Source organism: Lutjanus erythropterus, chromosome 5 (genome assembly GCF_056507025.1).
Source record: "Lutjanus erythropterus isolate fLutEry1 chromosome 5, fLutEry1.hap2, whole genome shotgun sequence".
Taxonomy (NCBI): domain Eukaryota; kingdom Metazoa; phylum Chordata; class Actinopteri; order Lutjaniformes; family Lutjanidae; genus Lutjanus; species Lutjanus erythropterus.
The window spans coordinates 32310302-32337311 of record NC_139321.1 but is presented as its reverse complement, the minus strand read 5'-3'; the positions used below and the strand labels follow the sequence as shown (position 1 = coordinate 32337311).

The 27010-nt window shown below is 37.3% G+C and overlaps 1 pseudogene; it reads right to left on the bottom strand.

Moving 5' to 3' along the window:
- Positions 1-888: 888 nt before the first annotated feature.
- Positions 889-27010, bottom strand: LOC146327183 (tripartite motif-containing protein 16-like; annotated as a pseudogene).

Sequence of the window (27010 nt, the reverse complement as noted above, 5' to 3'; positions counted from 1 at the left end):
ATTTTATTCAATTTTATGCCTCTACACTGTATCCCAGAGGCCAATATTATAGTTTTTATTCCACAAAGCTGAAAAAGGTTGTTTTCTGACTTTTAGAGATATATGGTTCTCACAGCACAGTGACGATACAGACATTTGATGATCTTACAGACCATAATGCATCGCTGTAGATTAAACGTAATCACTGGGTTGGCACTATGCAAACCATTAGTTGCAATACGCAACTCACAGGAGAGGCCAGATGTAGCTGGTTACTGTAATCCAGTAAAATAGGGAGGCCAGGTGCAGCCACGTAGGGGTGGGGGTGTGACCTGTGTGTGGAGAGGGCGGGGACTATCTGCATGTTCTTGAATACTAAATTAAGGCAAGGTGTAGAGCTATATGTAAGCCATTTTAACAAGTTATTTTGCAATAAGCCCGTATTAGACACAACTTATTAGTTCTTGCCTTTCTTACATCTATTCATTTCTGATAATTGACATCTTGTCAGCCATTACTCCTTTAATAGCCAATATTACACTATAACAGGCATGCTGTAAAATTCACAGTAACTTACGGGCAGCTGGCAGCTGGTAAGTTGCTGTAAATACATATATATGTATATATATATATATACATATATAGACACAGCTCAGTGACCTTTATGACTTAACAATATTTACTTCAGCTCACACAGCCCAACAAAGTTATCAAAACCATAAACACTAAATCCACCATGGAGGGGCTGAATGAATGTGGTCTGGACTAACTTTAACTTTAGCTTCAGAAACTCATTGTTCCAATCCTGCCCCCACATTTCACTGACAGGTCATACTTGGGAGATCAAGTACATCACAGCAAAGAAATCTGAACAATAAAGATGGAGACTAAATCAGTTTACAGACTTGCCTACTTCAGCTCACACAATTCAACAGAGTTATTATAAACATACACACTCAGTCCAGCATAGAGCGGCTGAGTGAATGTGGTCTGGACTCTGTGGAGGAGAGTCATGGTTTCAGAGACGCTGTAGAAGGACAGAATACCTGCACTGTGATCCAGGTACACTCCTATTCTGGAGGACTGAGGACCTGAGATGAAAGTGCTGATGTTCATATGTCTGAATTCATACCTGTTGCTGTAACACTTTAATGCCCAGGACTTGTCATTGTTGCCAAAGTGACTTTCACTTCCTGATCTGCTGATATCCTTGTATGTGACTGCTACTGAATCTTTAGATACACTCCACTTCACCTCCCAGTAACAACGTCCAGTCAGATTCTCTCTACCCATGACCTGCTGTCTCCAGGTGAATCTGTCTGGGTGTTGAGGATATGACTGTTTTTCTCTCATCACTGTTTCTGTTCCCTTCAGATAATAACAGCTGTGTGTCTGCTGTGTTTGGATCCAGTGTGATTTGACATGAATATTCTAAGAACTCAGCTCTGGTCTTTGGTTCTGGTTGTGGCAGTAAAACATCCACTGATCTCAATACCAATGAGATCTTGATCCATTCCTCCGTTGGATTATCCTGTAGTTTAACTCTGGCCTCTGACACAGCTGCTGTCACTCCATTAGTAGGAAGGAGTAGGAAGAAGCAACATGCTTGTCTAGTCCTACCCCGACTCTCACACTATACTAATCCATCACTAATCAAACTATTTCATTCATACACTCTCCTCTCCATCGATCAACCCCACATTTACATCACTACACTTCTTTATACTAGATAATCAATATTACCAAAATACAAGAAGAAGAAAAAAAGAAAACCAACAACAGTATCACCCTGAATGTGATTTACATTCCCTCTAATCATTTGTGTACCTTGTGAAAATACAATCTTTTTACCTCTTTTTAAACCGTCTCCTATCTTTATTTTGTTTGATTTCTTCACCCAGTGTGTTCCACTCGAACAAACTGATCTGCACATACTTTTCAGAATGGTGTGAAAATGACATTGTTTCAAATTTAATTTACCTCTTAAGTTAGTACCCCCCCATCTCTGTCCAAGAACATATTTTGTATGATGGCAGGTAGTAAATTATTTCTTGCTTTGTACATGACTTGAGCAGTTTTAAAATCCACCAGATCCATAAATTTCAGTTCCTGTGACTTCAAAAACAACTCATTAGTGTGTTCTTGATATCCAACATTGTGTAAGATTCTTCTGGCTCTTTTGTTGAAGTATGATTAATGGTTGCAGTGTGGTTTTGTCTGTTTCCCCAGACCTCAGCACAATAATTTAAATATGGCAACACCAGAGAACAGTACAGAATATATGGTGCTTTATGGTCCAGTATATATCTGGCTTTGTCCAGAACTGCAGCGCTCCTTATCAACTTTTTCCGTACATATGTTATATGTGGTTTCCAGCAGATTCTGTGGTGAATTATCACACCAAGAAATTTGTTTTCATATATTCTTTCAATAAAAACATTGTCTATCTTAATGTATACTTGTGTATTTATTTTTCATTTTCCAAACAGCATGAATTTGGTTTTGTTCAAATTTAATGATAATTTGTTGGAGTCAAACCACGTTTTTGACTCACTCATTTCTGATGAGACCACCTCCAAAAGCTGCTGTAAATTGTCCCCAGAGCAGAAAATATTATTTGTCAAAATATATTTGTGTCATCTGCAAATAACACAATTTTCAATATTTTTGATATTTTGCATACATCATTAATGTACAACACAAACAGTTTTGGCCCAAAAACTGACCCCTGTGTGACTCCACAAGTGATGTCCAAGCATGAAGATTTATGTTCATCAATCTGTACAAACCGTTGACGGTTCTGTATAAAGTTATTCAGCCAGTTCAACACAACCCCTCACAACACCACAACAAATCAACACGTGTAACCAGCAGCGTAGCCTCGATCCGTGTGTAAACATAATGTAAGCTAAGGGCGTTCATCATTATGGCCACTGTTGGGAGGAGAAATGCTTTTACTGGATGGAAACATTCATCATTTCGAGTTTAAATCAGAAAAGGGGAACAAAATCAAATTATGCCTCCCAGCTGTCAAAATACTGTCATCATTCAGGGACTCGACGTCCACCTTCAAGAAACATCTACAGGTACGAAGACAGACCGCTAACGTTTGCTGAAATACACAGAAATCCAGTAAGCTAAAGTTAAGGTTTGTTAGCTTGCTAACACGTCAATAACCTGTCAATAACCTGTCAATAACCTGTCAATAACCTGTCAATACTGCTACTCGTGCTACTACTGTACTGTATAACTACTACTGGAAAACATTTTGGGACTGTAGGTGCTGATGCTGACTCGTGTCATCTCAAAAAGTGATAATGTTAGTCTGCCAGAAACTGAATCACCCAGTTAATATAGATCTAATATCATAACAGCTGCATTTATCTGGATCAATCAGTCATAATGTGTAATAAACATAACGTCACGTCCTGTTGTATATGTGTTTGGTCTTATATTCCTGCTTATCATCTGCATTATTTTACCTGCTCTGTGCTGTAAATTATAACAATCCAATCTCTTTTTAACACTTTAAAAGCCCTTCTTGGGTTTAGAGGGGGGAAACAAATCATGTTTTTAGTGATAAGAGACAGACTTCTGCCAGAAAGGGCTACTGGCACAACGACATTAAGGCTAACTGCTTCTGTGTGCAAAGGAAATCATGATCATGTTTGACACAACTGTAATTAAAGTCAGCACCTGTGCATTTCATGTCACAGGAAATGCAGACACCAGGTCAGGTAAATTACATGGCAACTTTAGAGCATCTTAATACCCAACACACCTCTTTCAGGTGGTGATTTTTTATTTAATTTTTTTTTACAACTAACAATAACAATAATAATAATTACTATTATTGTTGATGTTGTGTAGGTAACTTTTAGGTAACTCTGAAGCATGTTAATATCTGACACAGGTGTTGATTTTTTACATCTAATAATAATTATAACAATAATAATGATTTTCAATTATCATTATTATTATTATTTATCTTTGTATGTTTCAAAAAAATACACTGAGCAGATGACATCTCTTTTATACTCTCTCGTCTTTATTTGCATGCTTGGTATTGAAGTAATCCAAAAGTAACTAAAAGTAAGCAGTTACGTTACTTTAATATTGTGATACTTAGAGTAAGTTACTGATGATGGTAACTTGTCACTGTACTGGATTACATTTTTAAAGTAACCCTCCCAACCCTGTTAACAGGTCATGATCATTGGTATCAAATGCCTTTTTTAAATCAAGAAATAACATTTAATAACATAACATTGCATTTTTTTGTCATCTATATACATGTTGTTATTTCTTCTGTTATCTCCATCAGTGCCATTGATGTTGATCTGTTTTCTCTGAAGACACACTGACTGTCTGTCAACAGTTTGTTCTTCTCAATAAAATCATCCAACCTTACAACAAAACGTTTTTCCAGTATTGTAGAGAACTGGTGAAGTAACGACACAGGCCTGTAACTGGTGAATTGATGTTTATCCCCATCTTTAAATACTGGAACAACCTTAGCTCTTTTCATTTGACATGGAAATGTAGAGGTTTTGAAGGATAAGTTGGTTTTACAATTTACAATTTTAAAATTTCAACAATGATTTTCTTCACTAGAGTCATATCAATTTCATTCCAATCAGTAGACATTTTATTTTTGCATTTACTTACAATGCTCAGGATTTCTTTTTCTTCTATTGCTCTTAGAAAAATAGAGTTTGGATTTTTATCTCTTGGATCATTACCATCCCAACCCCCCTCTAGTGATGGATCATTGATTTCTTTTGCTAGTTTGGGTCCCACACCAACAAAAAAAATTGTTAAACCCACTAACCACATCATTTTTGGTCCTTTTCTAATATTCCATATTCCCCTGATATTATTTTAGTTATTTTCTAACGATTTATTATAATATTCCTTCTTGCATATCCTCATTATATGAGTTAATTTATTTTTTATATCTTTTATATTTATTTTCTGCTTCTCTAGTTCTATATTTTATGAATTCTTTATACAGTGTGTTCTTTCTTTTGCATGTATTTTGTAAACCCTCAGTGATCCATGGCTTAACCGTATATTTATTCTTCTTGTTTACTTCTGCTTTTGGGCAGTTTTTGTTATATAGTGCTATGAATGTATTTAAAAATGTGTCATAAGCTACATTAACATTATCCTCTTCATACAATTCTTTCCAGTTTTGTGTTAATAGATCACGTCTTAATGCCTCTATAGATTCATCCGTCCTCACTCTCCTATATTTAATTTTAGTATAATCCATATTCTTCACAATATCACAGTCATAAATTGCAAATACTGGTAAATGATCACTAATGTCATGTATTAATAGTCCAGTAAGTGTGTTTTTATCCATATTATTAGTAAATATGTTGTCTACTAAACATTTCCTGTATCTTACCTATATATGTTTCACGTATACGTTCCATACCATCATCAACAGTAACTGACATGCCTTCCAACACCTTGAAAATTGAGGTTTTTAACTATATAAAGTGCCACACCTCCTCCTTTTTTGTTTTCCCTGTTTATGTAATTCATTTCATATCCATCCACACCCTTCTCAGAGTTGAGCCATGTTTCAGATAATAACACTGAATGGTTTCTTGAATTGATGCTGTTAAAGTGAATAATTGATAATCCATGATCAGTTTTCACCTTTGTGTTAAACTGTTCCTCTGTATAGTAAGAACAATTATTGTTTATGTTGTTGAAAAAGTTATTTACAGGGTCAGTATTTTGTTCAAAGTTATACCTATGAGTTGTATATTCAATAGTTTTCAGATCCAATTTTTCATATTCTGTAAGGTGTTCTTGTAGATGTTCAGTATCTCCATGTGAAGATGTATTGTGTCTGCCAAGTCTCATGGAGTGTAAAAAGTGCTCATGTGCTGTTTGCACATCTGAGTTCATGTGATAAAGTAGATAAATTTACAATCAGTTTAACGTCTACAAAATCATTAAAGCTGCACCAGACTATGATTTTACAATCAAGAGATTTTATGTTTGATCCATTTTTTTCATTTTCAGTTGCTGCCACCTGCATTTTGTCCTCATGTTATATGTTGTTTGTGTGTGGATGAAGGGACAAAACTAGGCTTTCAAAAATATCCATGTTGGTGTGGACAAGTCCTCAATCAACCCAGTTTAGGATTAACCCAATTCATAACAAAAAAAGACAAACACATTAACAACCTTTTTAAGATTTAGCCTTATTAGAAGTGGAGCTCTTGCAGATTGTCCAACTTTCATTTCTTTATACAGGAAATGAGCACCCAGAAAAATACTTAAGCAGATACGGCAAGGACTTCACACAGAAACTTACATTTCAAATTAACTATTTTTATTTAGAACAAAATGTTTGTTTCAGTGGTCTCTGTAGTTGATGATGGTGATACAATACTCTGATACTCTCATCCTCATACTTGATCAAATTAGGAGCTCCACATAAAAACCCTTTAACGGGGAAAAACTGTGAGAAACCTCAAGAGGAGAGAGGAGGATTTCCTCAAGTTAAGTCAATGTTGTTTATATAGTGCCAAATTATATCAGATTGTATTAATTATTATCTCATTTATAATATTGTTTACAGAGACCAAACTATTGGTCCTGTCCTCCTGTGTGATTCAGAAGGGACAGAGGAATTTGGAGGATTGTAGCTCTCTAAGCAAGAACTACACAAGAATTTAAGTGTTTCTCAGTAGCTGTCTTGACACTTGCAATAATGGAAATTACAAAAACAAATCAAAAAACAAATCTCATCTTGCCTGGTCAGACCTGTGGATCCCCTCGTCTCCTGTGTCCCCATTGGAGACAGGTCTGGATGAGAATATGACAAAATATTTACATACAAAATGAAAGAAATCATAAAAGTAAAAGAAGAAAAGACAATGTATCAAGACACCGCCTTACAGTGGCCAGAAGAATATCAAGCTCTCTTGGAGAGAATTTCACAAGACTGACCCTGTTTCAAGGCAGATGTCTGGACACTTACAATGAGAAAATTTTAAAAAAATAAAATAAAGATAAAGCATCTTGTCTCACCTGCTCAGACCTGCAGACATCCTGACTCCTGTGTCCCCCTTGGAGAAAGGTTTGACTGCACACATTACAATTCTGCTCCATCAAAAAAAATACTGGTCACAATCATCTTGGACATCGCAAAGCCAAAGATGTAGCAATCTTGCATGAAGATGGCAAAATTCCTGCAAATGGAAATGTTGACATGCACAACATCTGAAATCCTGAAATTAAAAGATGAAAAGTCCTGCGTCTTCTTTGAAGAAAGGTCTGAATGCTCATATTATCATTCTGTTGCATCCAAATAAATGCTGCAGCTTTGTTGTATTCCTGTAAACTGATCACAATCATCTTCGACATCGCAAAGCCAAGGATGTGGAAATGTTTCCTCTGCAAAATAGCATTGGGAGGAACTCGTTAGGACGGAACATTTGCACGTACGGAGAGAAATCCTGGCATGAAGATGGCAAAATTTCTGCAAATGGAAATGTTGACATGCACAACATCTGAAATCCTGAAATTAAAAGAAATAAATGCTGCAGCTTCGTTGTATTCCTGTAAACTGATCACAGTCATCTTGGACATCGCAAAGCCAAGGATGTGGAAATGTTTCCTCTGCAAAATAGCATCAGGAGGAACTCTTTAGGACGGAACATTTGCACGTACGGAGAGAAATCCTGGCATGAAAATGGCAAAATTCCTGCAAATGGAAATGTTGACATGCACAACATCTGAAATCCTGAAATTAAAAGAAGAAAAGTCCTGCGTCTCCTTTGGAGAAAGGTCTGAATGAACACATTGTCATTATCTTGCATCCAAATAAATGCTGCAGCTTCGTTGTATTCCTGTAAACTGATCACAATCATCTTGGACATCGCAAAGCCAAGGATGTGGCAATGTTTCCTCTGCAAAATAGCATCGGGAGGAACTGGTTTTGACGGACAATCACTTGCGACGAGATGAATCCTGCCATGTAAATGAAGTGAAATGTTTACACAGAGAAGAACAAAAATCATAAAAATAATTAAAAAACTATGTGTCAAGACACCGCCTTATAGTGGCCAGGAGAAAGAGAAGCTCTCTTGGAGAGAACTGCACAAGACTGACCCTGTTTCAAGGCAGGTGTCTGGACACTTACAATGAGAAAAATTACCAAAAAGAAAAAAAAAAGAAATACAAACATCTCATCTCACCTGGTCAGACCTGCAGATCTCCTGACTCCTGTGTCCCCCTTGGAGAAAGGTTTGACTGCACACATTACAATTCTGCTCCATCGAAAAAAATGCTGGTCACAATCATCTTGGACATCGCAAAGCCAAGGATGTAGGAATGGTTTCTCTGCAAAATAGCATCGGGAGGAACTCGTTTGGACGTAACATTACATGTGATGAGATGAATCCTGGCATGAAAATGGCAAAAATTCTGTAAAGTCCTGCAAAATCAAATCTTCACATACGAGAATAAGATGGATCCTGTTTCAGAACAGGTGTAAAGTCAACATGAAAACACACCACACTAAAGTGGGCAAGGAAAATCGAAGTTCCATTATGAAGAGTTGCATAAAAAGGATCCTACTCCAAAATCAGTGTCTTGACACTCAAAATGACGGAAACTGTAACGACAAAATAAAAAATAAATCTAGTCTTACCTTGTCAGACCTACAGATGTCAATGTTGTCACTGAAGAGAGATTTGAAGTTTTGGCATTTTCTCCTGGTGTGACTTCCACTTGCCAATAACATTTCCTGACATCCAAGAGGTTGACATTGTGCAGTGTAAAACAACTGCCGTGTCTAAGTATTTCCCGAAGCTAAATCACTCGACAAAAGCTAATCATGACAGCCATCAAACAACAATCAAAATGCTAAAAGAGGCATCTTCTTCCCCTCCACAAAGGATGGAGGAATGTTACACATGTGCCTGTACAAACTGCAGCTATCAGAAAGTTTAGAAAAATCTTCAACAGCAAGAAAAAGTATGTCCAACCCAACCAGGTCCACTGTCTGACTGCCAAGTGTTTAAATCACAACCTTCCGTGTGTGTGAGTGTGTGTTCTAAGTTCTACTGTGATGTATCACAGTAGAACTTAGAACACACACGCACACACATCAAAAGATCAAATGCATACAGAATTCTGGACACGCGCGCACACACACACACACACACACGCACGCACGCACACACACCCACACACACATACATACATGTTTTGCAATGGGAAATTGTGATTTCCCGGAAGATAAAAGAAGAAATTTAAATAATAACCTTTCAGTTATACATATTTTATTTTGATTGGAATCACTGTCCTTAAAGGTGACATTTGATGCAGTCTTGCACAAACATTATGGAAATGCTTTGGGTATCTCCTCTTACTGTCCAATTTAATCTATAGGCCAAAATATGTTATATTTTAAATTTGGTTTTATTGTAGCATATGTGCAATATTATATTTGTGTACAGTTGGATTGTGTGTGTGTGTGTGTGTGTATAACACACATATATAAATTATGGCATGCCATTCAGGAAAGGAAATTATATATAGAATTTGAATATATGGAACGATTGAAACTTGAATATATGGAATGAAAGTCCGAATATATTGAATGAAAGTCTGAATATATCAAATGAAACTTGAATATATGGAATGAAATCTGATGTCATCCTACTGGCGCCACCTTGTGTTTTCAATGCGTGTTATCGCTTAGCTTGATGCTAACACGTAATGGGAATTACAATTAACATGCTAACTGCTTTAGCATTGTGATCATGGTAAGATTTTCTAAACAAACTTCATTTGACTTCACATGATAAACATAAAAGGACACGTGTGCTCATACTGTCAGTCATATATTCCCTCTGTGGAAACAAACTAACAGCTGCTGACTTAAACTCAGTCTGTTACTCTGGCTTCAACACTCCACACTGATCAGCTTCAGCAGCCTCAAAGGGTCGAAAGTGGCTTTAAATACAAGGTGGAGACATTTGAGAGGCAGTATACATGTATTTATATTTTTCTGTTTTAATAAGGATTTTCTTATGGCACTAATTTGAACAGCTAAATGTAGCGGTTTACTTTTAGAAAGTATTGTATTTATCTCTTAGCAATAATGCAGCTTAATTGAAAGTCATGAAGACTGACTGATGTGATGTAGTCTGTTATACATCCCATAGAAGTATGATGTAAAAAGGAAAATCCTGTTATTCATCATAATGAGAAACTAAATTTTAATGGCATAACAATATTTGCCACAAGAAGCAACATTTTTCAATTTAAATAGATTATGGGATATGACTGAATCAAATAATAGACACATGCATACATTTAAATAACAAAATATTGTTTATTTTGCATCAGTCTGACAATGGCACTATAAATCATAATAGTCGCTATATTCAAGCTTTCATAGAACTTTAAAAATTATTTAATTGTAATTATTCAAAGCGCAGCGTTTTGCCTGTCTGATTATGTTTACTTGCTCTGATTTTGTTCATTAAGTCCTCTTTCCTTGCTCTTTGTGCTTCTACCATGGATAAGCAGGCTACGCAGTTAAATTATTTATTTTCTGTCTGTCTTTATGATCGCGAGTCTGTCTGGAGTGCAAACTGCGATTAAATGTGTTAAACGCTTTTTAGACGCTTTTTTTTTTGTAATTAATTAATTGAAATTAATGTGTTAAAGTCCCACCCCTACTACACACACACACACATATATATAATTATAATAAAATATAATGCTACAGCCAAATATTTCAAATTTTGACTTATGAGTCCAGAGCACCTGCTCAAATTTTCCTGCACCCCCGTTTTTTGGCTGCAGTTCTTCCATGAAGACCACCTCTGGCCAGACTTCTCTGAACAGTAGATGGGTGTACCAGTGTCCCACTGGTTTCTGCTAGTTCTGAGCTGGTGGCACTGCTGGACATCTTCTGATTTGGATGGGAAGAAAGCATAATGTGTCTTTCATCTGCTGCACTAAGTTTCCTTGGCTGACCGCTGTGTCTGCGGTCCTCAACATTGCTCGTTTCTTTGTGCTTCTTCAAAAGAGCTTGAACAGCACATCTTGAAACCCGAGTCTGCTCTGAAATCTTTGCCTGGGAGAGACCTCGCTGATGCAGTATAACTACCTTTGTGTCTTGTTGCTGTGTTCAGTCTTGTCATGGTGTCTGACCTGTGACTTGAAACCATCTTCCACAACTTCACCTTGGTAGGAAAGTTTGTCTGTTCCCAGTTTTAAGCCTCCTACACAGCTGTTTCTGTTTCAGTTAATGACTGTGTTTCAACCTACATATGAAATTGATGATCATTAGCACTTGTTTGGTATAATTGGTTAATCAAACACCTGATTATGATCCTACAAAACCCCTGATTTTTTGCAAGTGTACCCAGAAGAATTGATGCTGTTTTGAAGGAAAAGGGTGGTCAAACCAAATATTGATTTGATTTAGATTTTTCTTCTGTTCACTCACTTTGCACTTTTTATAAATCACTTAAAAATAAACAATTAAATGTTATATTTTTGAAAGCATTCTTACCTTACAGCATTTCTTCACACCTGTCTAAAACGTTTGCACAATACTGTATACATATAATACTGTACACAACTTTACTCACTATCATGTAACTTTTAGACTGTACTGCACTGTCGGCTATATGTTGCTTGACTTTTCAATTTTACTTGAATAGTTAGAAGTTTTAGCTTCCCTTACATAATTTTATTTTCTATTCTTAACCACCATTGATTTCATGTTTGGTTCTAACTCTGTACTGTTTGTTTTAATGCTGCTGAACATTTGCCCTTGAGGCAATGAGGGTCAATTAAAAGTTTCTCTTAATGTTAACAAACTTAATTCTCAGTTCTTCATGTTGTAGCTAATCAAAGTAAATTATTAAGTCCTTTAAAATTGAACTAAACAACTGAAACCTGGCCAGAGAGTGTTTTAACTTTGGTGGGGAGGTGATTTACTCTTTGGAGTAAAACATAAACTGAACCACTAAAACTTTCCCACAGATCCTAATTTGATTGTTTCGGTGAAGAGGGTTTACTCAGGCCAAATTTTGAGAGCCTGAACTGAACTGAACTGTTTGTTTTTTTTGCTGTTTATTGCTGAAGACCTGAAAAGTTTTTTTTTTTTTTTATGTTGAACTCTTAAGAGTTTCAGAGAATATTTATTTTGGACTTGATTGAAAATGGCTTTATCTCTGATTAAATGTGGTTTTCATTGTCCCATCAATTCACTGATTTATACTGAACTAACTTGAAAATAGTGAGCAGGGGTAGAAGTAATGACAACTACTCAAACTACCATGATCTAAACACCCTTTCATAGACGAGGCCTCTTCAACAGTTTTTCCTGCAATTAGAAATGTAGTTACCCACATCCATCTTTTTTAGACATGTTTTCTTCTATTCTTTCAGTCTACTGACTGACGTTTTCTATTCTTTCAGTTGATCTGTGCTGCAGACTGTCATCACTGACTTAAACAGCCTGACTCTGGCCTCTTTGTCAGCAGCTGTCACAGGTAGGTTATTTTTAATACTATGAAACAGAGTTATTAAACATTTCTGAAAATAATTACTATGATTGTGGTTGGCATTATTTTCATACCTTCAAATGCATTCTGTTCTTAGTCAATCCTTAATTCAGGTTCATTTCTCATTGTTACATTTGCATTTTTAAATCATAGTTATTTATAATTATTAAAAATACAACTAAAAGTTTATGGTTTTATAGCTCTGGTATGATCTGGGACAATAAAGTAAAATATAATGCTTCCATAACTTGTCATAACCACTGGTGAGAGATCAAAAAAATGTGTTAATATATATATGCTGTTCAAAGAATATCAGCTGATATATTTCATGTAATTATAGAAGACAAAGATGAAATAATAATGTGGAAGGCAGGAATAATTTAAAACTGTAGTAATTAAAAAAAAATATGTATGTTTGCTGCAACTTTACTCACTGTCATTTAACTTTTAGACTGTACTGCACTATTGGCTTGAATTTATGTATGTTGCTTGACTTTTACTACCACTGATTTCATGTTTGGTTCTAACTCTCTGCTATATGTCCTAAAGGGACAGTTCAGCAAAAAATGAAAATTCAGTCATTCACTACTCACCCTCACGCTGATTGAAGGTCTGGTTTAGTTTTTTTTTTTTTTTTTTAGTCCACAAAACACTGCTAGGACTAAAGGGAAAACAGTGTTGCAGAATCTCCCAAACAGTTGAAGTTAATGATGACCAGTTTTCAAATGTTAAAAAAACCCGACAAAATAAAAATATGAAATGCCTCCATACTGCTTGTCTAGTGTAATCCAAGTCCCATAAAGCCCTGACATGCCAAGTTGACTAAAAAAATATTATTTACGTCATGTTTTTAGCCTAAATCCTCACTGTAGATCCTGGGTTTGGAGCCACATTCGTGTGTGCACTGTCTGAACTGGGTGTGTGTGGTGTGACGATGTGCAAACAGCATGTTGGGACTTTAGGAAACTTGGATTACACCAGATGAGCAGTATGGATGCCATATATATACACATGACATGACATGACACGACATAACATAACGGCTGCTGCAGGGAAGCATGCATGCGCATATGAACGCATGTTCATGCGCAATGCGGTTATCTTCTCTGAGCTCCATTCTCACCTCTGTCAGACAGAAAGTCACAGAGCAACCCTGGATGTGTCTGTAAGCAAGACACAGACAGACAGACAGACTGCAGCTCAGCTAACATCAGACAACTCAACTGTGAATGAATGATATCAAACTTGGAGAGGAAACACAAGTTTACCTGATTACTGTTCACCCCGTTCACTCGGCATATGTAATTTTCTCTTTAGTTCTGCTTCTCATCAATATTGTAAACACTGACACTAGATTTGCCACGAGGGAAAGGTGGGGCTCTTGCGTACCTCGCGGGGCCCTTCGCAACTTGTGTAGTGTGTGTGTAAGGGACCAACCAGCTCTGACTCAGGGAGATGGTCAGTCAGCAGTGACGATTTGAATGAGTCCCATTTAGTTTTCAGTAAAACCATGTCAGTTAGGTTTCTCTTAGTATAGTGCGTCTATATCGTGATGACATCAACAGCTTTTTATGCAAACTGTTGATTTGAGAGCAATCAGATTATTAAGTACGTCTGACTTATTATTATTTAATTGTGTTCATGTAACTGATTTTATCAAGTTTGAAGCCTGAGTCATGTGACACCTCTGTAGAGATGATAAACTTTGCTCAGTTGTGTTCAATGAGTTGGTTTTGTTCACACTGACTTGACAAATATAGAAGTATATAATATGATTTACAACATAAAATCTGTCTGTATCTTGTATGTTTACTTGCAGCAGAATAAGTTTAAAGCATGTAGGATAACTGGCTGTTGTATGTTGTGGTTTGTTAGGAAACTTGTTTTTTAATCACATCACCTTGGTGACAAAATGGTGACATCATAGACAAGTAAAAAGTGCAGCACACAGTGTTACTGGACCAAACTACTAATATTGTTCTACTAGAGGTCAGTGGGCAGAAAATCTGTGAATACAGCCTTCCAATTCAGTTAAAGCACTAGTTAGGCCAGTGGTTGTTTTCATTATTAGGTTTTACTGGGCTTCAGCCAGTGCAAGAGGGCGTTTATATTCTGCAGGCACAGCGAAATGTCACATTCAATCTGTACACTTTGTTTTCAAAAGGTCATAATTAGCGAGCAGTTTTGAAACAATTATGGCCAAAGTGCACCAATTTCCCTTGAAGCAAAAACATAGAATTACTGATGGAGAGTGAAACTGAACGGCGTGTATGTGTGAAACATTTGTGGTTTGGTGTTATTCTAACTTCTTAGTCCAGTATCAAATGCTTTGTCTTTGTATCAGCAGCAGAAGTCAAACGTAGTGTGAAAACACTGGCTGACTCTCCACCTTTAAATGTTTTTATCTTATCTTAGGTGACTGAGCATGAATGCTGTTAGATTTCAGTAATTTAACACTTTTTCGGAGCAGCTGAGAATAATTAGAATTCATTAGGCAGGTTGGAGGGAGTTAGGTGATAGGAGGGCACACACGAGGGAAATTAAACAGCAGCTGCAGAGAAACAGGACTGTGTAATTTATTCAGCATCATCATACCTGACCTGATCTGCCTGCCAGTTCAAAGATTTGGAAAAACAGTCCACCAGTTGTCACCAGGTGCTCTGTTGGCAAAGACAATTTTTAGATTTTTTTTTTTAACATTTTTTTTAGCACACAGATCATACAAAAGAGTAATGAAACGGTTTAACGATACTCTTAAACATCTGTTCTACAGAATTGGTTCAAAGTCAGAGTGGTAAACACCTTAAAATAAAACTGCTTTTTTCCCAAACTTTGTATGGATGTAAATAGTTCAAAATCCATGGTACACATTTCTAATAACTGTACGGTTAATTCACTTTTGAAATATTTTTCCTCTCCCACAATTTGTCACTACCAAAATGTGATAATAACTGTAATAAGAAGACTTATGTTGACATATTATGATTTTTTGCTTACGTGCAGTTTTTTTCTTAAAAAGTATAATTAAAAAAAAATTTAAGTGGACGTTTTGAGATTCATTGTATTTATTCTTTGTAAGGGGTATACAATCAATCACACTGATTTTAAAAGTTGAAGATTCATTAGTTTTAATATACACTGAGCCAAACACTGTTGTAGCCTTTTAGTTAAAATCCGTTTGTTTTTTTTGTTTTTTTCATTTTTCACAAAACATAAACATGTTTGGTAGTGACAGTTTTATAGTGTTATATTTCAGCTGGTATTCAAATGATGTCACATTATAGACATGGAGTTTTTACTAAAATACTGAATAATTGTCATAACTGGGGTATGTGTATTCTCCCACCATCTCAGTGTCAAAGCTCTGGATGTTCACTGGTGTAATCTGGGATGCCCTCCTGTGGAAGTTTATCACCATCTCCTTTGTCCCCTGGCGTTGATATGAAGATTGTTAAATTCACAGCGGTCGACAAAGTCAGTGATGACCGCTCTGTAAACAGGTGCAGACACATAAAAACAACAATTTGAACCAAAAAAGCTAAATCGCAGAAAATAGGTGCTCAGTTGTGACATTCCTTAAAATTACACCCTTTTCAGGCTTTTGAGGACTATTACTTCAAAATGATGGGGCCTATGTACTCACTGTGTAGCCATGAGAGAGAGAGAGGGACACGGACAAAAATCCTGATCAAGTGCAGGGGTGTAGAGATTAAAATCAGCCTCAGCCCCCCAAAATCATGTTAGAGTAATTTTCAGCAGTTGAAATTTAGGGGTTAGTGTTCCAGACAGCCGCCTCCCAATTCACGGTATCCTACAAATGATGATTTTATACATATTAAGTTTACTGCTATCTAAAATACTACTTTGGATTTTGGTTGTGGGACAGCAGTTTGCACCAGTTAAGTGAAATGGTCCATTTAGTTGTGTGTAAAATAAGAAATGTTTCATTTTTACTTTGCTGTCATGAAGAGGTCAAATGAGTGATGATAATGTTGTTGTTGCTAGGGCGGTCTGACCAGTTGCTATGCAGCAGCTTCAGCTGTTGTAAGAAATGGCTCTGGTTAAAGTTTGAAAGAAGGGAAGGAAAGAGGCTGATGTAGCCACATGGGTATTACTATGCCCTTGTGTGTGTACTTCTATGTAAGCATGTATTTGTGTACTGGGCATGTGTATATGCATCAGATGTGTGACTGTGCTTTTCTTTAGGATAAATGAATGCATGTGATTAAAGCATTTCTTTGTGTGCCTATACCTTTACTGTTTCTGCACATATACATATAATGTGTGTGTGTGTGTGTGTGTCAGTGTGCTAGTGTGTGAGTGTGTGTGTTTGTTGTAGTATGGCGGTCTCACCTCAAGCCTGAACCCAGCGCAGCCGCGGGGAGGGTTGGGCATTTATGAAGGAATTCTGTAATTTTCAAAACTGCGGTTTGAGTTTCACTCTTTTTAACAAGCTGGTTTGGGCACTGATAATGGAAAACGGCTGCACACAGAAACGGAGCAAGAGAGCGAGCGAGTGAGAGAGAGACTTTTGGCAGCCTTTGGACTCACTTCCCATTTCTCAAAATATGTTTTTGCCGTCTGCTATTCTGGGACTTTCTGCATTATCATCTCTGGCTAGTTAGACAGTAAACTGTGGACAGCAGCAGGAGATTCAGGATATAAAGTGAGCCCGAGAAACATTAAAGTTCATAAGTGGAATCCATCAATCTCTCTGAGTGCCACGGACATCTTGACTTCAAAGGCATAAAGACTTAGAGTACAATTTGAAAACTTGTCTGCCATTTTATTTACAAGTTTGTGTTGCTTTAGTGGGAACTACCTCTGAAAACAGGATTAAAGTGAGAATTTATTTTCACCTTGGCAGCTCTGTAATGGTAACCTTCTTGTAATGATTCCCTCAAAATTGACTGAACTGAATTTTCACACTTGATGTTTAGTGAATGTGGTGAATGTGTTTTCTTTTATTTGCTTGCCAGGAGGTTTTTAATGAAATCCTTCACACCAAATGACACTAAAAACAATGTTTTTCCCCAAAACGAATTTATTCATGTTTGTTTATCTACTGTGATATAAAAACCATCTTTTTATAGTGATCAGTTAGACCTGAACAAACATGATGAGTCCAGACCAGTTGAACTGTTTGAAATCAAAATTCTAATAAAGCTGTTATAGTAGAATTTTTAGGACCTACGTCAGACTTGAACTTTGATCCTTTCATGTGCTGTACCAGCTCTTAGATGTATGTCACTTTGGATAAAAGCATCGTAAATGAAACTGTAAATTGTAAATTGCAGAAGAGGGGAAAAGTAATGTACAATGTACCAGTGTCAGTGTACAGCTGAGCGTCGCTCACTGCTGACACTTGTTTTTTTGTGCTGATTATACTTTTTCTTTCTTTCTTTCTTCTATTTTTTATTTTTCTCCGCTAAAAGTGTTTGTGCGGTAAAAACCAAACTGACAAAAATCCACCAAAATTGGCAGGAGGGTTCAACTTCCACCCACTGCTCAGACAAAAATGACACTTTTTGGCCTCAAGTTGTCATTGTAATGGTAAAGTTTTGGGTTTTTTTTTGCAATTATCTTGAAAATGGCTTGTTGTAGACTAAAAATTCTTTCACCTTTTTAATTGTTTAATTTGTTTAATTTATCTGCATTTTTTTCTCAATTAGTTGTCTGCTTCAAAAATATCAACTTAATGACTGTTTCACAGTTTTATTCAAATTATTTTATTTATTTTCATAAACTTGTCTTCGACCATGGGGTTAATCATCTTGAAAAGGAGTCGGCATCATCTACAGACTTTGCTGATTGAAAGTCATCAAAAGAATTTTGATTTGTCACTTTCATTGTCACCTGTCTCCTACTACAACACAGTCATGCCGGTACTCTTGCAGCTGTATCAGCTTGCTTCATAAATGCATTTTGTAAGAAACAATCGCTGTGTTTCAAGCAGAACATCTTGTTCCACATCTGGATGCCAGGTAGTCTGACCCCCCGCCGCACCTAAACACACGCACATTGCCACACACACAAATACACACACATCGGTCCAAGCGACCACGGGGGCCTGTTAAGCTAACGGGAGATATTTAGCCCCCAGACTGGGAAAATAAAAAGTGTAATGTAATGGAGCCAGCTGTAAAAGCACTGAATGGTACAGAACAAAATGCAACAGGACATTGCCTAAACTAGTGTGACTTAGTGTAACCAAACCTGAGACTGGACTGATTCAGGGTCAGCTACGGCCTCAGCTCGCCCACTGATGACATCAGATGTCAGATAAAAGGTTGTAACAGGAGTGTGTGAGACTCCCTGATGGCAATGACACAATGAGATGATCTTGCTGAAAAAGGCATCTGAATATGAGTCTTTCAGTTGTGTTTTTTTTTTTAGTTAGGTAGTTGTTACCTCTGACAAGGAGGTTCTGTTTTCTGTGCTGTTTATCATTTTGTCAGCAGAGGGCAGATACGTTTTTCCCACTTTCTTTAACATAGCTAGCTATTTGGCAAACACTTTAAGATCCAGGTGGTAGTGAAGTTCAGTAATGACACAAGGCCAGTGTACTTTACTGTAGGACCAAAGGAGCCGGAGACACCAGCAAACTGATGCCTGTTATTGGCTGTAAACTGGACAACTTGTTTAACTGTGGTGGAGAGGAGTGCACTGAACAAACTGCCGTCCATTATGGATAACCCTGACCACCCTCTACAACACCTACTGGACAGACAAAAGCACTTTCTTCAAAAGACTGGTTCAGCTAAACTGTCACAAGGACAGACACAGGAAATCTTTCCTGTCCAGTGCAACAACTCTGCACAACACCTCACCTCTGTCTGACAGAAAGTGACTCACTCTTTTGCTGCTTCATTAAATTTGCTTATGGCTCTTTTGCACATTCTACTATTCCTTCCTCATTGTGTTTGTACTTTATAAAAAAAAAAAACTTGTTTATAAAAAATATGCACGTGTCTAATGTAGATAATGTAAATATTTCTATTTTATTATATCTGTGGTGTATAGTATATTCTATTATATTGTGTATTACATAGATATTCTGTGGGTACGCAAAAGCTCTTCCTACTATTTTGTATTGTGTATTCCAATTTATTTTTGTTTCCTAGTATACTCTTTTTCTATTGATATATATAATTCACTTTTCTTACATTAATGTATATTACTATGTAATTATTGTCTGTGTAACATCTGGATAACCTGCTGCTTTCACAAAGGATATTCCAAGTTTGAGATGAGTAAAGTACATCTATGTATTATCTGTACAAAATGTAATTGTAGCAATATGATGATTTGAGTCCTCTGGTGTAGCTGATATATGTAGCTTCCTAAACTTCATACAGAAAACAGTCATTATGGAGCTCTTGTGGACAGCGGTTTCATTTGAAAACTGGTACGTAACATCACCACTATTGTAACAACTCTTAATATAAGGTGTTGCCATGGAAATGTAACTACACACATATCACGCAGCTATATATCCATCAAAATGTGACTTGTCAACACCACTAGCAATACTAATGAAGAAATGTTCAAACTTAATGCTTCAGAACAGAACTTCAAGAACAAGTAATAATATTGACGTGAAGTTTGCACCTGCAGATTTGCAGATCACAGAAGAGTGGACTACTGGCCTTGGTGGAGGTCTGTGCTCTCAGAATACCCTTCTAGTTATTCAGTGTATTTGAAGTATCATTTCTTGATTTATTTTGCATAAAAGAGATTAAAATAAACTTAGTTTATAACTGCTTATACCTATTCCACTCTTGCAGCTCTTAAACTATGAAATGCTTACATTGATAATGTGTACAATTTATTTTCATTGTCTGTGCCATTACATAAAATTGGATTTTTTAAAACATATATATGAGGGTTTGAACAATGGTTGGCCATACAACATGAGTTTGTACGTATTATGTAAGCCATTTGATTGAATTGCCTTTTGGTGAAATACTGTGAGGGACTTGAAGTTCTTTTTAATGAACAGTTATGCAGTGTACTGTTTATGTATATGGCTCTTATTGTGAAAGGTTGATAACGGACAACAGGATCTGTATGCAGTGCCACTGACAATGTTTAAAGTGGTAACAAAGTTTGCAGTCTTGGTTCAAACTATATAGAGCCTAGTGTTATTTCATAACCTTCATAGGTTAAGGCGCAACCCATAACCCTCTGCTAAAATACACTATGCACGTCCAATTGGTCCTTCTCATGTGGCTATTTTTGTCCTTCTGTCCATCCATTATCTACAACCGCTTATCTTTGGAGCTGGGGATGGAGCCTAACCACACAAACACTGGACAAGAGGCGCAGTACACTTGGGACGAGGACATTTAGGCAATTTAACCTAATCTTCATGGCCTGAACACATGCAGTAAAGTGTCTGTACATAGAATTTCCCCAACTGTCCAGGTGTGGGTTTGAACCTCAAAGAGAAATATGTCAGTGCAACAAGCTGAAATAATATGGAGTTCTCGGTTTTCATGACTGTTCATCGTGAGTGATGAGAGAAAGAAAGCAGCTATGCGAGGAAACCTTCTTTCCTAGCGAGCATTTAGCATTAAACTTCTCTTAAACTAACTCTAAGAAGTGATTTTGTCACATTTATGAACATATGGGGGCTGCAAAATACAGCATGTGGAGAAGGAGGAGAAGCTCTGTCTGCATGTACAGTTGAGTATTTACTTGCTACTTGTGCCTGTGTGGGCCACTGGCACTGCTTAGTATCTTCAGTGCTGCTGTAAATAGTCTGTGTGTCTGGTGACTTTCTGAGGTGTTGTTTTTGTTCACTTTCCTGCTCTCTGTTCTGAGATGTTTCATTAAAAACATTAAAAATGAAAGTTTTCATAACAGCTATATTATTAACTTTATTTCTCACCCTGCCACAGTCTGAGGTAATGCAGAGCAAAGAGGAATTTTACGAGCACTTAACACTAATGTTACACTAATGCTGCAGTCATGAGCTCATGTTCTCAGCCCCCCCACCTTTCACACTCAGTCCATATATATCTCACTTTCTCTCACTCCCTCTGCACTCTTAAAGGTGTTGAACTCTGTTACAACCTTGGGTTGTATAATTTCCTGGCTATGATATCCTGTAAGTTCAAATATTGTTTATTTTATTGCTTTTTAAATGGCAAAAAATATTTCCTGCAGCCTAAAAGATTTAATCTGAATTGTTGTAAGATGTGTTTTATTTGCATTAATTTTATTCATACATTTTCTGTCACATTTGTCGCTCACTGCTTCTGTCTTTCAGCACACTGACACCTCTACAGTGCAATTTACAGTCCAAAAAATTCAAGACACTCCCTTTTGTCACACTTATAGGATTTTATTACCCCAAGTGGACATTTCCTTCCTTTCATTAATTAAAAAAAACTTGTTTTATGCTATACGGATGGAATATGTCATCATTCTGTGATTCTAAAGGTTACCGTGGCCACATCAGCCAAAAGTTTATTTTCTGCTCTCACTTTATTCTCTACCAAACCAAACATCTGTCCTGAGCCTTTTTCCCTGATGAGCTTCACCTTTGGAAAAATCTGTGGAAAAATCTACAGGAGAAAGTGTCTTTCGGTAGGCAGTGGACCAAAAGGGGAGTATGAAATCATTCAAAATGTAAAAACACACTAGTACAGGTGCTTCACCACAGTACTGGATCTCACTAACATTGACTGGACACTAACAGGCAACAGTGGTTATATTTTAATTTTTTTTTTTATTTTATCAAAGTTATTGCTATAGGGATAATTCAGTAATCCCTGAATACTGGTAGGGACATGTCCCTATCGTCCCTGTTCGATGCCCTTGGATATGTAAGGTTGCTAGATCAGTCAGTCCGTCAAAAACAGTGCATGCGTTTGTGGGCCTCCTGGTGGCTGTGGTGTCCTAAGCAACTGCAACATGCAGTGATGATGCTGATGCAAAATAGTGTTGATGTGCATGTGCACTTGGGAGGCGAGGTCTGGCATTAAAATGGCTAAATCACACAAGTAAACAGCTGCCAATTTGTTTACATTCATGCAATTAGCATCCCAGGCACTAATGTGCCATTTTCAGCATGTAGGTTGCAGCTTGAAGCACTGTTGTTGTTTCCTTTGGACTTGAAAAGATGGATAGCGGATGCTGCAATGCCAACTAAAACCAAGCAACCAATGGCAGGCTTATACCAACAGTGTGCATCCGGTGAGTCAGACTATAAGCACGTGTTCATCCTGGTATGCTACATCATTGGTGACAAGCTGTGTTATTTTATTTAAAATAAAAACAAAGAGCCACAGGCAGAGACATTTTTCAGATTTTTTGGGTTCATTCAGTAAAGTTCAGTCAGGACTGTATGACTGTAACACCTCACTCGCCCTCCATACTGCTTGCTAACCAGTAAATTTCTTTTTATCTCGTTCTTTCTTTCACACAGAAAGTCGCACACCCAGACCGAGACCCGGAGTTACCTCGTGTTTGTCCACCTGTAAATCAGTGTCCTGGTCCGAAGTTATCAGCCCGGCTTAACGGGCTGTATTTATTGGCTGTGAGTGTTGCTGCAGGTCCACAGGAATTCCACAGAATTACTTTGAGAATGACTTACTGCCTATTACTCTCTACGCACGCACACTCACACATTCACACATGAAAGTATGAAGTCACACATATAAGCCCATGCAGAGAGCCATTAATTTTTTATACTGTTTACCATTCCTGCAAAGGCCTAATCAGTTGATTTACAGGCTTCTTCAGATTGTATGTATTTCAACATTCTCCTTTATATTAGATTCAGGTTTCTGTTACATTTTACCTTGTTTTTATAGGCCAATTTAGAACCACTGAGCTGCCCCCCATTAATGCCTCAACATGCGTTGCAGCTCTGGTCCATAAAGCTTGTTTTAATAAAACTTTTTCTACCCACTCTGATGACAGAAGAACCACATGATGGTCTGCGTTCAGAATAACTGCTGCTGCTGTTTCACTCACTGTGATACTTTAACACTTGAATGATGCAACAAAAGTTTGGGAGGATGAATTGTTAGATGGATAAATGGAGTGATCACAGTTAATAAATCAATACATAAAAGAAGGAAGGTGTAAAGGAATTCTGACTTAAATTGGAACCAGGTAAATCTAATTAACCAATCTTACTTGAGTTATGGTAGTTACATGAGTGCAAGTTGGTCTGATGTATTCAGGTAAATCCCTGTATATTTTTAAAATTAGTTTAACCTGTTAGGCTCATTAAATGTCCACACAGGACTGAGTGGACCATTCACTGTGTCGTGTAATTATAATAACCCTAATCTGACATGAGTTTAGCATTTAGAAAATTAATCTGAAGCTGCTATTACAGCCCAAACCTGCAAAACTGCAGGCTTATTAACAGTTAGCTGGTTCATAATCAAGATCTTTCAGGGTGAATTCAATCCATTAGCTAATTTTCCAACCCTGTTCCCTAAAACTAATATTTATATATCACTAAATTGTTACCTTCACCTGCCTATATGATGCTCACAGGCAATGTTTCTTTAATGTTTCTTTGACGCATTAAATGTATACAATGTGCTGGATTCACAAGGAGGTAGTTGGGGTGGATAGTAGACATTCAAAGTGTGGGACGTTAACACCACAGTACAGATTGCGTCCAGACTCTTGCAACAAAAGTAATCCAGTTAAGGTAAAGATATATCTAAATTTTAGGTAGGTTTAGGGAAGCACTGTTCTTTTGGCTTAGGAAGGGACTGTGGTAGGTTTTGGCAACTAAAACACTTTGTCCGCCTGACTTCAATCCTCTTGCAGCTGCTTGCTCCAGTGGACCCATGCATGTGCTGACACACAGAACAGAGTCTGCTTTACCTGCTGTCTGCTTTTGGATTTCATCACAGTTAAAGTTATGGAAAGATCATCATTTCAGTGAAATGTTTATAACAAAATTCATGTCATGCCCACTGCTGTCTTTTGAAATATGCTGCAGGTGGTGCTTGGTTTGGCTTGTCCGTTCAGCAGGAAGGAATGACGGCCTGTGACCTTTTTCATATTATGGCACAGGCACATGTGCAAATCTGCCTCTTCACGTTGCATGGACTTCAACTTTGGTGAACTCTGACTGAAATTGCAGACTCAATCAATAGCAAAGATATGTGTCATTTGCCACAGCAGCCTACGGCTCACACTTGTCTCGGACTTCCAGGCCTTGGTTGCCTGTGCTTATATAAAACAACAAGAAAACTGAGCTGTCAGGTAAAGAGTGAGGGTTCACCTGTTTCCTCTCTGCTCTGGCTCCAGTTTGATCTGATGTTTGTGAGCCCTGTGTGTTGAATTAGACAGACTCAAACAAGGTAGCCCTGCCTTAAGCATTACCTGCTTTATTGTCTATTTTAAATGGGACAATAATTTTCAAAACCTGACCTCAAAATACTGATTGAGACCATAAGCTGAGATAATAAATAAAGAGGGAAGAAGGGTCATTTTGCCATAAGGGTGCATACAATCAGGCTTCTTTTTGCAGCCAATGCAGTCACCCCCTGTCTGCCATTAGGCAGAGTGCAGGTTTAAGACACTTAATGGCTTCACTTTTTAGTCCTGGATGCTTGTCCACTAATTCAAGATCAAGAGGACCTTTCCTGGTCATGTACCGGTTTATTTTCACTTTATTTTCTTTGTTACAGTATATGCTTTTTTTAGTGGTATTATTACTGCCTTAGTGGTAGCATCCAAATGAATAAATGAAATAAATAAATAAATAGTCTAGCTTCTCCCCTTGCAACAAGAAATGAATGCACCTCCAGCGAGTTGTTAATTTTAATAGAGTGAATGCTGTGTTTGTGGGAGAAAAAGTTTACAATTCCTAAAGGATTTTTCTCACTGACTACAAATTTCGTGATAAACACCATTTTGCTCAGTCAGTGTTGTTTGTTTCAAGGAAGTACTTATTTTAACTTATTTTAACCCAAACACTGATGTTTTCCCAAATCTAACCAAGTAGTTTTGTTGCATAGGTCTAACCAGACTTCACCGTCACCTGAAATGTCTCCCAGCAAACTTTGTTCTGAATGTCTTACTGAATTAGATCTTCACATTTTACTATATCGCAGACATTTCATCATTTTTGGGTGTGAGAGCCTACAAAACACCATCGCAGTTGATTATGAAAGAAAGTTTTAATAAAATGAAGGAAGTAAGTTGTTGAGCTTAATAAAAAAAAAGCTTTTCATGAGGGTGAGAAAGTGAGAATACAGCCAACACATCAAACTGTAGGGTTGTACCTCCAACATGCAATAAAGCAACTAAAAGCAATAACATTTTTTTTTCACTGTACTGGCTTGATTTAGAGATGACACATATAATTTGCACATTTACAGCAGTCTAAAAATGACTTGTTTTTAGTACTGAGAGAACCAGACATCACCAAATGTTCTTAGTGCTCAGAGCTCACACACATGTAAGTGACATTTAAATGGTGAAGTTCTCCCATTAAAGTTAAGCTACATTTGAAGGGCAAATGTTAAACTAGTTTATCATGACACAATATGGTTTGTTTCAGTCAAAATGTTTATTTTCTGTATTCTTGCATAACAGTTACACCATGTCAAATTATTCAACGCAGATGCACAAGTCCTACGCTACAAACCACAAATTAAGAAACTCATACATGTCTTTGATCTGATTGCTTGGTTGATAGACAGATGGTCCATCCAATCACTTGCCAAATGATTTTTGAAAATGCCTAAAAGTTTGTTATGGAAGAGCTGGACTTGGCCTGCACAGAGCCTCGAACCATTCGACACCATTTGGATGAACTGGAACACAGACAGCTAATCAGGCCTTATCATTCAACATCAGTGTCCAACATCTGCAATGTTTTTGTGTCTGGATATGAGCAAATCTCTGCAGCCAGGTTTCTAAAACCCTGTGGAAACCTTCCCAGAAAAGTGGATTTATAGTATAGTGGTTACAGCTACATATTGATGGGCTACATATCAATATAGCAACATTTTGGAGTGAAATGTTCAACACATCAAATATGGATGTAATGTAGTGTAGGTTGGTTAGTAACTGGCAGTTCATACTGACCTTAGCATTGTAGAGGGAAGTGTAGTTTTTGTGTTTGTTTGTTTACTTCTTATCTTCATAAAAGCTTCCTTTGTGCTGGTAACTGAGAAAACAACAGGAAACTCATGAACGATATGATGCTGCACAGCCCTGATCTCCTTCTCCACCTCTGCTCCTCATCTTTGCACACGATCACACACACACACCTCTGCCTTTCACAGCCACACTGAACGCACGGATGACAAAGCATCACTTTCTCCCCTCTTTCCCACTCGTAAACACACACGCAGACGCTGTGTCTCTGGAGAGATGGACATCTCTTGTCTGATCTCATTCTTATTTTCCCAGAGATCAGCTTCCTTAACGCCACACCTCTCACAATAGAGCTCCTGTCTGAGCCTGCGATAGGCCAT